The 10,550-nt window shown below is 40.1% G+C and overlaps 1 long non-coding RNA gene across 1 annotated transcript; it reads left to right on the plus strand.

Moving 5' to 3' along the window:
• Positions 1-484: 484 nt before the first annotated feature.
• LOC123528860 (uncharacterized) lies at positions 485-2,026 on the plus strand. Its single transcript, XR_006682042.2, has 2 exons — positions 485-668; positions 1,051-2,026. It is a non-coding gene; the product is annotated as an uncharacterized LOC123528860 (long non-coding RNA).
• The last annotated feature ends 8,524 nt before the right edge of the window (positions 2,027-10,550 follow it).

The raw sequence follows: 10,550 nt of genomic DNA on the forward strand, positions 1-10,550 counted from the left end.
GGTAAGGTTTACTAAATGCCACAAGTGCTGTTGCTGTTAACTTGACTTGTATAGCATGAACAAATGAAGTATAACAAAGGAATGGTTCACTTTTGCCCTAATATGGCCTAAAGCTGTAAGTCTAAGTCTAAATGGAATAAATTCCAAAATATGCGCAACATTAAAATATGTCATTATATTGAATTTCGGTCAGTTAAGGATAGCGGAGACGTTCAGTTCATACCAACAACTACCAAATTGTATCCTTTTTCCACTTTGTATATTGCTATAACGCACTAATCCTAATTGCTCTTATTTGCTCTAGAGAAATGTTTATTTTTTTACATTATAAACTTCCTACGTGGATTATCGCACACATGATATTTACTGTTTACACAGCTTGGAAAGTTAGGCGCGAGTATCGGAAATGACCTTCCTATTATAGATTATCGTTACGCTACGGTTGGTTGGCAATAGATTATCGTCATGCATCTATTTTTAAATGTTGGGAAATAACCTTCCTGTATTAAGTGGACAGCGGATGCACAGCCTTATAAAAGTGTTTGCGTCTAACGTCTCAATCATATTGTTTAAACAACGTTGACAACGCATTATCGAAAGAAAAACAATATTTATTTTATTTATTTTGTTGGGTTTAAAGTCGCACCGACACAAAGAAAAACAATAAGGTAAATTTTAAGATAAAATTTGCTAGCCAGTGAAACTTCACTATTTAAGACAAATTGAGTTCGTGTTATAAAATTCTATTTTGATATAAGGAGAATATTTGATTGTTTCAATTTAATGTGGAAATAGTAAAGAATGTTTCATTTTAAGATTGAAATTTATGTCACAGTGAAAATGTAGGATACAGTGGTGTTTACGATGATATTCAAAGCGAACAGTTTCTTTCATTTAACTAGTTTTTTATGCCTATTTTAGAGTTCTTAACAGTGATTTTTCACCGTGAAAATACCAGATAAATTTCACTGTAATACTCCAATAACTTCTGAAAGAAAAACAAAAAACTGAATTAATTATGACTATCAATCATGATTTTTTTTCTTCCAGCTGAAGATATCTATTGTCATGCAAACTAGAGCCATCGTTTACTTACTGATAAGCCTTATAGTCCTACAAATGATGTTAGAAACTGCTGGTCGGCCACATATGAACTGTTGCAGGTTTAGAAGATGTCCACGAGGAAAAAGATGCGTTAATATTGGCTCTCGATGTCGTTGCAAGAGCAACCGGGTTATTACGGACTTTTTCGACATGCTTAAACGACCTACAAAAAGACCAAGATATCTACACAAGTACTAGAACTCTCAGACCGAACTAATGATATCGGTCTTTTCAACTGTGATAATGAAATTATATATATAGTACTGTGTTGTAAGCTCGTCGCACCAATATTGGAGGCAGTATGCTCTGGTCTAGTCACGCTATACATTAAGACTGCGTGGTAAATAGAGTTCACTGAGATGCGAGCTTTGCTCGTACGATATCTACATGAACTGAGATGACATTGTGATCTCTACACCCTTTGCGATGTGATAAAAAGATTTTTCGCTGTGGTAAAACAAACATGAATTCTGCACGCCATGTTTTCAGAATGAAATATTCTGTCTGCGATATATGAGGTCCGAAAGTTCTCTACTGTTATATGTGCACTTCATACTTCGATAACATGAAAGTCAAACACAAGAAGGGTGTTAATTCATCAAAAATGCGATATTTATCAATTCTAGACATTCGAAGAATGATAAACCTGCCATTGTAGTACATTACATCCTCTAGTCCCTAGTATAGTCACTGTGACGTTTAACTGTCTTTACTTGCTGGATAATTTTACATATCTTTTAAATGAAAATATTTGTAATTATACATTTTACTTACTGTTGTGTGTTTTACATTAATGTACAGCTGGTCAGTATATGATTTATTTTTTAAATCAATTTTGAGTATATTTTAATGTGTCAATTCTGTTTTACATATTTTCGTCAGTCTTTACAGTATTATACCTTAATTAAAATTTTTACCTTAATCTTTCTGTGTTATATTATTTTCTGCCTCCGTCCAAGATTAATATGTAATATTATAATTCCTAAACACGACATTTAAGTCTCGTGCATTTGGCATCAAACTTGGATGCGACCAATTCTACCGACATAGCATTCCACTTTGGAGTCAATCAAGGGTGCGATCATTTTCTACCGACATAGCATAAGCCTTAACCTAGGATGTGGCTAATTCTACCGACATAACATTTGCATCACCCTAGGATGCGACTAATTCTAAGAGCAGTGCATTTGTCGTAATTTAACATGACTGCTCTATAGACCCCGCTGAATAAGACGGCAAAGAAATCATTTCCCCTGCAAATTAACATCAAGGTCTTTGAAAGAAAATATCAACCATTAACAAAAGTCACCACGCGATTGTCAGGAAACCATTGGTACCCAGCGACATATATAGCTACTAATGATAACAAATGACCCAAAAAGCCACATACTGCAATTAAAATAAATAAATCCGTTGAATAAACGAAAGACGCTATCGATTAGAATTGCATCAGTATAGTTACATTAATATTACATCACAGTATTATAGGAGCTATACTTTATTTATCAAATCCCGACCAATCAATAGTCAAACCTATTTACCCGGGTTGCGAAGGACCGGTGGCTTACACTTTTTAACTATTCGCTGATAAAATATTCAATAAGTATTTTATTACTTGATATCTAAGTTTCTTATCAGGTTTTGACCTGATCCAGTTTTAGTCGATGTGAATGAAAACTCGAACAAAATATGTTGCACCGTATCAAGGTTTTAAGTATGTCCTTGACAATATGAAGTAGGCTCTCAACAGGTTATGAGCTTGTGCGATTGTTTGCCCCATTGCATCATGCTAGAACTGTGCATATTGCCAAGCTATGGAATGCCGAACAAGAATTAGATTATTTACTGGCTTAATATTGTAGTGTGATTAGTTTTCATTCTGATACGGTCATATTACATTATGATGCTGTCACTTAATATTCCGTAGTGGTTGTTTGCCACCTGGCAGCTGTCACTGGTTACTTGTCATGATGCAGGGGTTACTTGTCATTCTGCAAGGGTTACTTGTCATTCAGCAGGGATTACTTGTCATTCGTCATTGGCGGTGATCACCTGTCATTCGGAAGTGCTAACTTGTCATTAGGTAGAGTTAATTTGTCATTTGGAATTGTTAACTAGTCACCGTGTGTATATAGTTTAGGTAATCAAGCAGAAAGAAAGAGTCATCAATCTTTCCTAAACCAAGCCACATGCTGTTTTTATTTCATTGTGGACTTATACTTGACATTCTGGCAGCATTTTAAGTGCGGGCCGGTGGTCTAGTGGTAATACGCTTGACTGTCAATCCAGAGGTCCGCGGTATGAATCCCGGTCAAGGCACTGGAAATTTCTGAGATGCTCTTGAGTGTCTCCCACCTAACTAGAGGCCAGTACTGGTTCTTCCCAGGAAAGACGGCTTCGCGTGTATCGGTGCTATACACCGGGCACGTTAAAGAACCAGACTGTCTATTCGAAAAGAGCTAGGCTAAGTTAGCCAGACACGTCTGTATCTGAAAAGTTCTCTCTGTTCTGGGGGGCTTTATCTCACTCTGTCCCTCTGGTCAGATCGCTCTGTGTCTGTACTAGTAGAGGATGATTTCGCGCCCTGTGTGGCTGCAGTACATGTAAAGCGCCTTTGAACGTGTTTGTCATGAAAAGGGTGCTATATAAATCTGGTATAATAATAATTTAAGGAGAATTTTTGCATTTATAGAATGTAGACAAACCTTGTTATACATGTGTCCATACCGTATTTTAGCTGTCAGTTTTGAAGATATTCTTTAGTGTTAAAAATCCTTCGTAGAACATAATTGCGCCTTCTTGTTTTGGTGAATCATATGGTTTAATTTAAAGCAGCATGTCTCCAGATTTGGCTAAAAATAATCTTTCTTCCAAATTGAAGTTTTGGTCATATTATGAACATTAGAATATGAATTTTTGTTTCTAAAATATTTTAAAAATTCCAAATCAAGAAAAAATGATGACCGCGTCGGGAATCGAACCCCGGACCGCCGCGGCAATAAAGACATTTTTCCGTCGTCGTAACCAATAATAACTTCTAAATATAGATATTTATAATCGAGACAGTTTACCTGGAGTAAAAGCGTGACTTTCATTGTAAAAAGTAGTAAAAACAGCAAATTCTCATGAGTTTCCGTAATATAAAGTTTGTCAGTAATTAAATGTTAAAGCCTTCTTAAGAAATATAGCATTTATTTCAAGATATCTAAAAAAAAAAATTATTATTTTGTTGCCGAACGATCTGGAGGCATGCCGCTTTTAGTGTCGATTTAAAATGTTCCTGGCTATGTGATAGAGAAACGTTTAGTTTTTACCTGTAATTATGACAAAACATTTTTACCAGTCGTTTACCTATTAAAACGTTACAAAATGTGGACATATGATGTTGTTTGTAAGACTTAAAAAATTCTTATTAGACAACATTTTGTGAGGTTCCATTATGATATTGGTATTCCCATGGGAACTAACTGAGCGCGTGATATAGTTCTTATATTGCTACGAATGATATTATTATGTTTGTCACTAGATAAGAAATGCCTTTGACAGCACTCCACGTTAAACAGATGATAATTTAACATTGTTTATCCGTATTTTTCTCCTGTGATTGCTAATATATATCCTAGATACTTTCAGTTAAAGAAGGCAAACAGTGCGGATATCATTGCTTGTTTTACATCTCTGTATTAATGACGGTATTCTACTAAAGAATATGAGCCGTGCCATCAGAAAACCAACATAGTGGCTTTGCGACCAGCATGGATCCAGATCCGCGCAGTCTGGTCAGGATCCATGCTGTTCGCTAACAGTTTCTCCAATTCCAATAGGCTTTAAAAGCGAACAGCATGGAAACTGACCAGACTGCGCTGGTAGCAAACCCACTATGTTGGTTTTCCCATGGCGCGGCTCATATAATCTGATATTGTCAATTTCCCGTGTAGAAGTTACCAATCATGCCACATCTTATGGGGTTTATATTTTACAGTTGATATTTACCAGACCCTGTAGTCCTGCGACTTAATAATGCTTCTTCAGCAGGGCCACTATTACCAAACACTGCATATATCATTTGCTTAAGTTTTTCATCATTATTTGGAATTAGTGATTAAATTCAAAAGTAATCTAAAGACTCCTCTGCGACAAGGTATTTCAGAACTTGAGATTTAAAGGCTTTCGTATACTTTTCCAATCATTATTTTCTAAAATTATCATACGTTTAAATAAAATATATAGGCTATGACCGTATTGTTCGGAGACATACTGCATTTTTGATGCTTGTCCCTTTTGCAGTTGGTTTCTGTGCTTTCTCTTTCCGCGAAGACGGGACAGATGGGGAATCGTTGGCAACAAGCTCTTAAACCCACATCTGGATTTCACCTGACGGGGAGGTAATTTTAGTTACACTGTCATGTAATATTAGACTAGCTCCTAGACTATATCTTTTTTTACATTTTTATGATTAAATGTAGTGAACTGAGCCAGTCTATATCCTATGTCCAAAATTATAATTTCAACATCGTTCCTCTGTGAAAATCTCTAAAATAGACTGGCTTTTGTCTCTATGATATTGAAGTCAAAAGGAAAAAACGTAGGAATATATAATTATCAGTCTAGTGGCTAATTTCAACATCATTCCTCTGAGAAAATCTCTAAAATAGACTGGCTTTTACCTCTATGATATTGAAGTCAAAAAAGGGGGAAATGTAGAAATATATATTTATCAGTCTAGTGGCTAGTCTATTGTAATATAGGAACAGTTATAGGAAATTTGGTGCCAGTAAACTAGATTCAACTTTGCAACTGACCGTTCCAAAGCGGTACCCTGCTGTGTTACTTTTCCGTGCATGTGTCTGTATATTACTCCAGTGTTATTATTGTTGCATTCTTTTGCATTCATGTGAACATGGGCTTGGTCACTGAATACATTTAGAATCTACTCATACCCGTATTTCAACTGGAGTGCCGGCGACTATGGTTTTGATGATGGCTTTTCTTGTTGTATTTTTTTCTTGTATTTTTTATGTGCTGTCTCAATGTTTGGGAAAAGCTATATATCACCGGTAAATATGTCAGATCATTTATGACTGAAGTGCTTATGTAAATGAAGGACGTTCATTGCATTATTCGAATTGGCTATAATTTTACTATTACAAAAGTGTATTTAGTTTCAAATGTATTCATTAAAGAGGAAGGAGGATTGTTTATGCCGTTTTTTTAAAATTCTTCATTTTCCTATATGATTTAAGTAATCCCCGCAGAAAGAACTTTGTTTTTCCTTTCAATTCGTTTGAAACCCCTTTGTGTTTGGGGCAAAAAGGTCAAATGTCAATGTCACAGTGACCCTGAGACTGTAAATGGTTTCCGACTGATTACTGAAGAACGCTTTGGCCTACATGCGTCAAACTTGATAGGATGGTTTTCTGTGGTCTGTAGATGACCCCTATTGTTTTTCGGATTAATTGATTGGGGGAGTGGAGGCAGAGAGTGGGAGATTGAGAGATACTAAGGAACAATACGAGATATTACATAAAGTTAGTGTATGGAGTGTAAAAGATTTTTGTGGGAGGACTAGTTGTAACAAAACAATATAGGTTATTGAAATGAATCTGAGGGTTTGGGCACTCAGAAGCTGGAGGTATGGACGTTGAGGGACACTTAGTAGCTAATTTATATAAACAAGGAAATTTTGTTACAATGAAAACTATTTTCGGTCCAAATTCAATATGTCCCAGTTTCAAAAGTATGCACATATTCTATTGAATGTCTTTCAGCGAAACAATCACGAGACAACATGGTTCAAATGAGTACAAAATACATTGGAGCCGCGCCATGAGAAAACCAACATAGTGGGTTTGCGACCAGCATGGATCCAGACCAGCCTGCGCATCCGCTGTTCGCTTTCAAAGACTATAGTAATTAGAGAAACCATTGTGTGGCAGTTGGTCTGCTGATGCGTCAAGTGTGGTGTGCTGTGTGTTGTGTGCTTGTCACCTTTCGCTTTCAGCCTCCACCGCTGGCTAGCCCTCTGGTGAAAAAGGAGCCGAGTGCGTAAGTCTTCCCTGCTAATACACAGCCTCTCTGCAGACAAGCCCCTTTGCAGTGCCTCCGAGTTGGCGCCACACGGTAACTGAGCACCTTGCGGCCTCAGGCAGAACTGCAGAGGACTCGGAGGAGGTCTGCCCCCAGACATGTGGCATGCCAGGCCCACCGGTGTGTGGACACGCCCTGATGCCTATTAACAGACCCCCAGCTATGGGACAAATAGCTCCTGTGTTTCCAGGATAGGGTTTTAACTCGGAACTAAGGGTGAGGTAACCCCGAACGAAACCTAGAGAGTTGAAGACAGAGGTGCTGGGCCATTGGCACTCTCTTAACGAACCACAGCACCATGCAATATCGCTATGTCTACACAGCCATCCGGTATTCACCAACGTGGTGCTGAATCTCTGAGGTCCCACCAGGGGGATTCAGTGCCGGGCTCTGAGCCTCGACAGAGTCCACCCACAGCTACTGGGGGTCCCTCCTTCAATCCACAACATGCAAAGAGAAGAAGGAGGAACATACCAAGGAAAAGAACCAATCGGCATCAACCTTTCAGGCTGATGCATTGGAATGCGCAGGGTGTCTTCAACAAGAAAGCTGAACTTGAGCATATCCTCTACGAGAAAGACATCAATGTCTGTTGCATTCAGGAAACTCACCTACAGCCAGAGAAATCCTTCAAAGTCAGAGGATACCAGTGTTTCCGCTGTGACAGAATTGGCAGACGAAAAGGAGGCATCATGACATTGGTCAGGAACAACATCAGCTCTGTCCAGACCAACACGCATATGGATGACTCCGAGTTCCAAGTTCTGAGCCTCAGAAAGAACGATTTCAGATTGAAACTTGTGAACATATACTCTCCAAGTGACAAAGCTCTGTCCCTTGACAAAGTTACAACTAATGAAACCAGGTTCATCATTGTAGGAGACTTTAACAGTCACTCACAAAGCTGGGGATATGACCACCTGGATAAACGTGGAGAGGAAGTGGAGACCTGGCAAGATGATAACAAGCTAAACCTCATCAACAGGCCAGATGATCCCCCAACTTTTTACTCCAGAAGCTGGCGAACAACATCAACCCCTGATCTTGCTTTATGTACTGATGACATACATGGACATGTCAAGCGGGAAGTCAGTGAACAACTAGGAGGTAGCGACCACCGCCCAGTCCAACTCACTATGGACCGTATAGCCTCTACTTCATCTAACATCGCCAGATGGAACTACAAGAAGGCCAGATGGACCTTTTACCAAGGTCTGAGTGATGAGCTCTGTAAAGACATCAGAGTGGAAGGTAGAGACATCAACTGGGTTGTCAAAGACTTCAACGCCAGTATACTTAAGGCTGCTTACAGCGCCATTCCAAGGGGAGAAAGAAAGGACTATAAGCCCTACTGGAGTGATGAGTTGGAGAATCTACAGGCATAGTTATCACAAGCCAGGGAGGAAGCAGAAAACGATCCCTCACAAGGAAATAACCTCTCTCTACAGCAAGCCAAGGCCAAATTCCTCAGGCACAAACGGGAAGCACAGAGGAAGAGCTGGAGAAACAAAACAGCCTCGCTCAACCTAGAGCGAGATGGCCAAAAGCTGTGGAGATTGACGAGACAGCTGAACAATGAAGAAACAGGAAGAGGCTCAGTAACTTTGGAAGAGAATGGTGAACTGTTGACGGGTAAACAAGCGGCAAACACTTTTGCCTCTAATTACAAAGATGTTTCTAACATCCCCATCAACAGGGAACGGCAAAGGGAAGCCCGAAGAGAAAAAAGGGAAAGGCAGACAAGCCAAGTGACACCAGAATGCATGAAGCAGGGTCTTAAACTGCATGAGCTCTTAGGCAGTTGAAGACAAAGAAGTCTCCTGGACCAGATGGAGTCACAAATGAAATGCTGACCCATCTAGGCACTGAAGCAATTTGCAAACTCCTGGAAATTTACAACTACAGCTGGACACAAGGACTGCTTCCACAGATATGGAAAGAGGCAGTCATGATCCCCATCCACAAGAAAGGGAAGGATCCAAAGAAGGCTGCAAGCTACCGCCCAATCAGCCTAACCAGCTGTGTTGGAAAGACCATGGAGAGGATTGTGAATGCAGGCCTGAAGTGGTACATGGAGACTAACAACCTATTTGCAACCCAACAAGCTGGCTTCAGACAATTCCGCTCCACTGAGGACCAAACCACTTATCTATCGCAAGAGATAGAGGACGCCTTCCAAGAGCAGAAAGTCATGCTTACAGCATGGATTGATCTGCAGAGGGCGTTTGACAAAGTCTGGACTGATGGACTCCTCGTCAAGCTGATGAGGACTGGAGTAGGAGGTCACATGCTGAGGTGGATTAAGTCATACCTCCACAACAGGAGAGCAAGAGTCAGTTTAGAACATGCCAGTAGTAGGAAGTTCCTGTTGCGTCATGGTGTCCCACAGGGTGGAGTCTTATCCCCTACACTCTTCTTGCTTTTCATCAATGATCTGGTGTCTGAACTACCGAAAGGAGTTAAGGCTGCTCTCTACGCTGACGATCTGGTGTTATGGTGTAAGGAAGAACATGCCACTACAGCCACATACAGGACGCAAGAAGCCATCAACAAGCTTTCAGCTTGGGCTGAAGATTGGTGTGTATCGATCAATACAGAGAAATCGTTCACCACACTATTCTCCCTGTCGTCAAAGCAGAGGGCGGGTAAAATCAAGATGGGAAATACTTCGCTGATTGAAGCAGACGAGGCAAAATACCTTGGAGTGACCTTTGACAAACGGCTAACCTGGAAGCCCCACATAAGTCAAGCAGAAGGGAAGGTCCGTAAAAAGCTTGCCATGATGCGCAAACTTGCTGGAACAACGTGGGGAGCAAACTAGCAAATACTCAAGACAGTATATCAGGGAACAGTGAGACCCCATTTAGAGTATAGCTCAACTGCCTGGTCCACTACTGCCAAAACTAACCAACAGGCTTTAGACAAGGTTCAGAACCAAGCATTGCAGATCATGACAGGTGCTACAAAGTCTACACCAATCTCCTTCATGGAGAAGCTAACAGGCACACAGCCGTTACAAGACAGAAGACATGCAAAGGTTCTGCTTCAAGCAGAGAAGTTCAGGTCTTTTCAAGACCATCCCATGAAAGCCAAGCTAGATGGCTATACAAAGAATCGGCTCAAACATAGCAGCTTCGTACTTGAGGCAAAGAAACTCAACCGAGAGTTCAAAACTGAGCTGAGCATTCCAACGACTCCCTTAGGTAGTGAAGACATCATAAACCCACTAGCGAATGATCTGTCCTCAGTGACTGTGAGACTTGCTGTTCCTCGTCTTGACCGCGGGAAGCAAGAGGATGAAGGCATTCAGAAGAGCCTCACACTTGCTATGATCAATGAAGACTATCCTCCGGAATTAT

This window comes from Mercenaria mercenaria, chromosome 13 (assembly GCF_021730395.1).
Source record: "Mercenaria mercenaria strain notata chromosome 13, MADL_Memer_1, whole genome shotgun sequence".
NCBI lineage: Eukaryota > Metazoa > Mollusca > Bivalvia > Venerida > Veneridae > Mercenaria > Mercenaria mercenaria.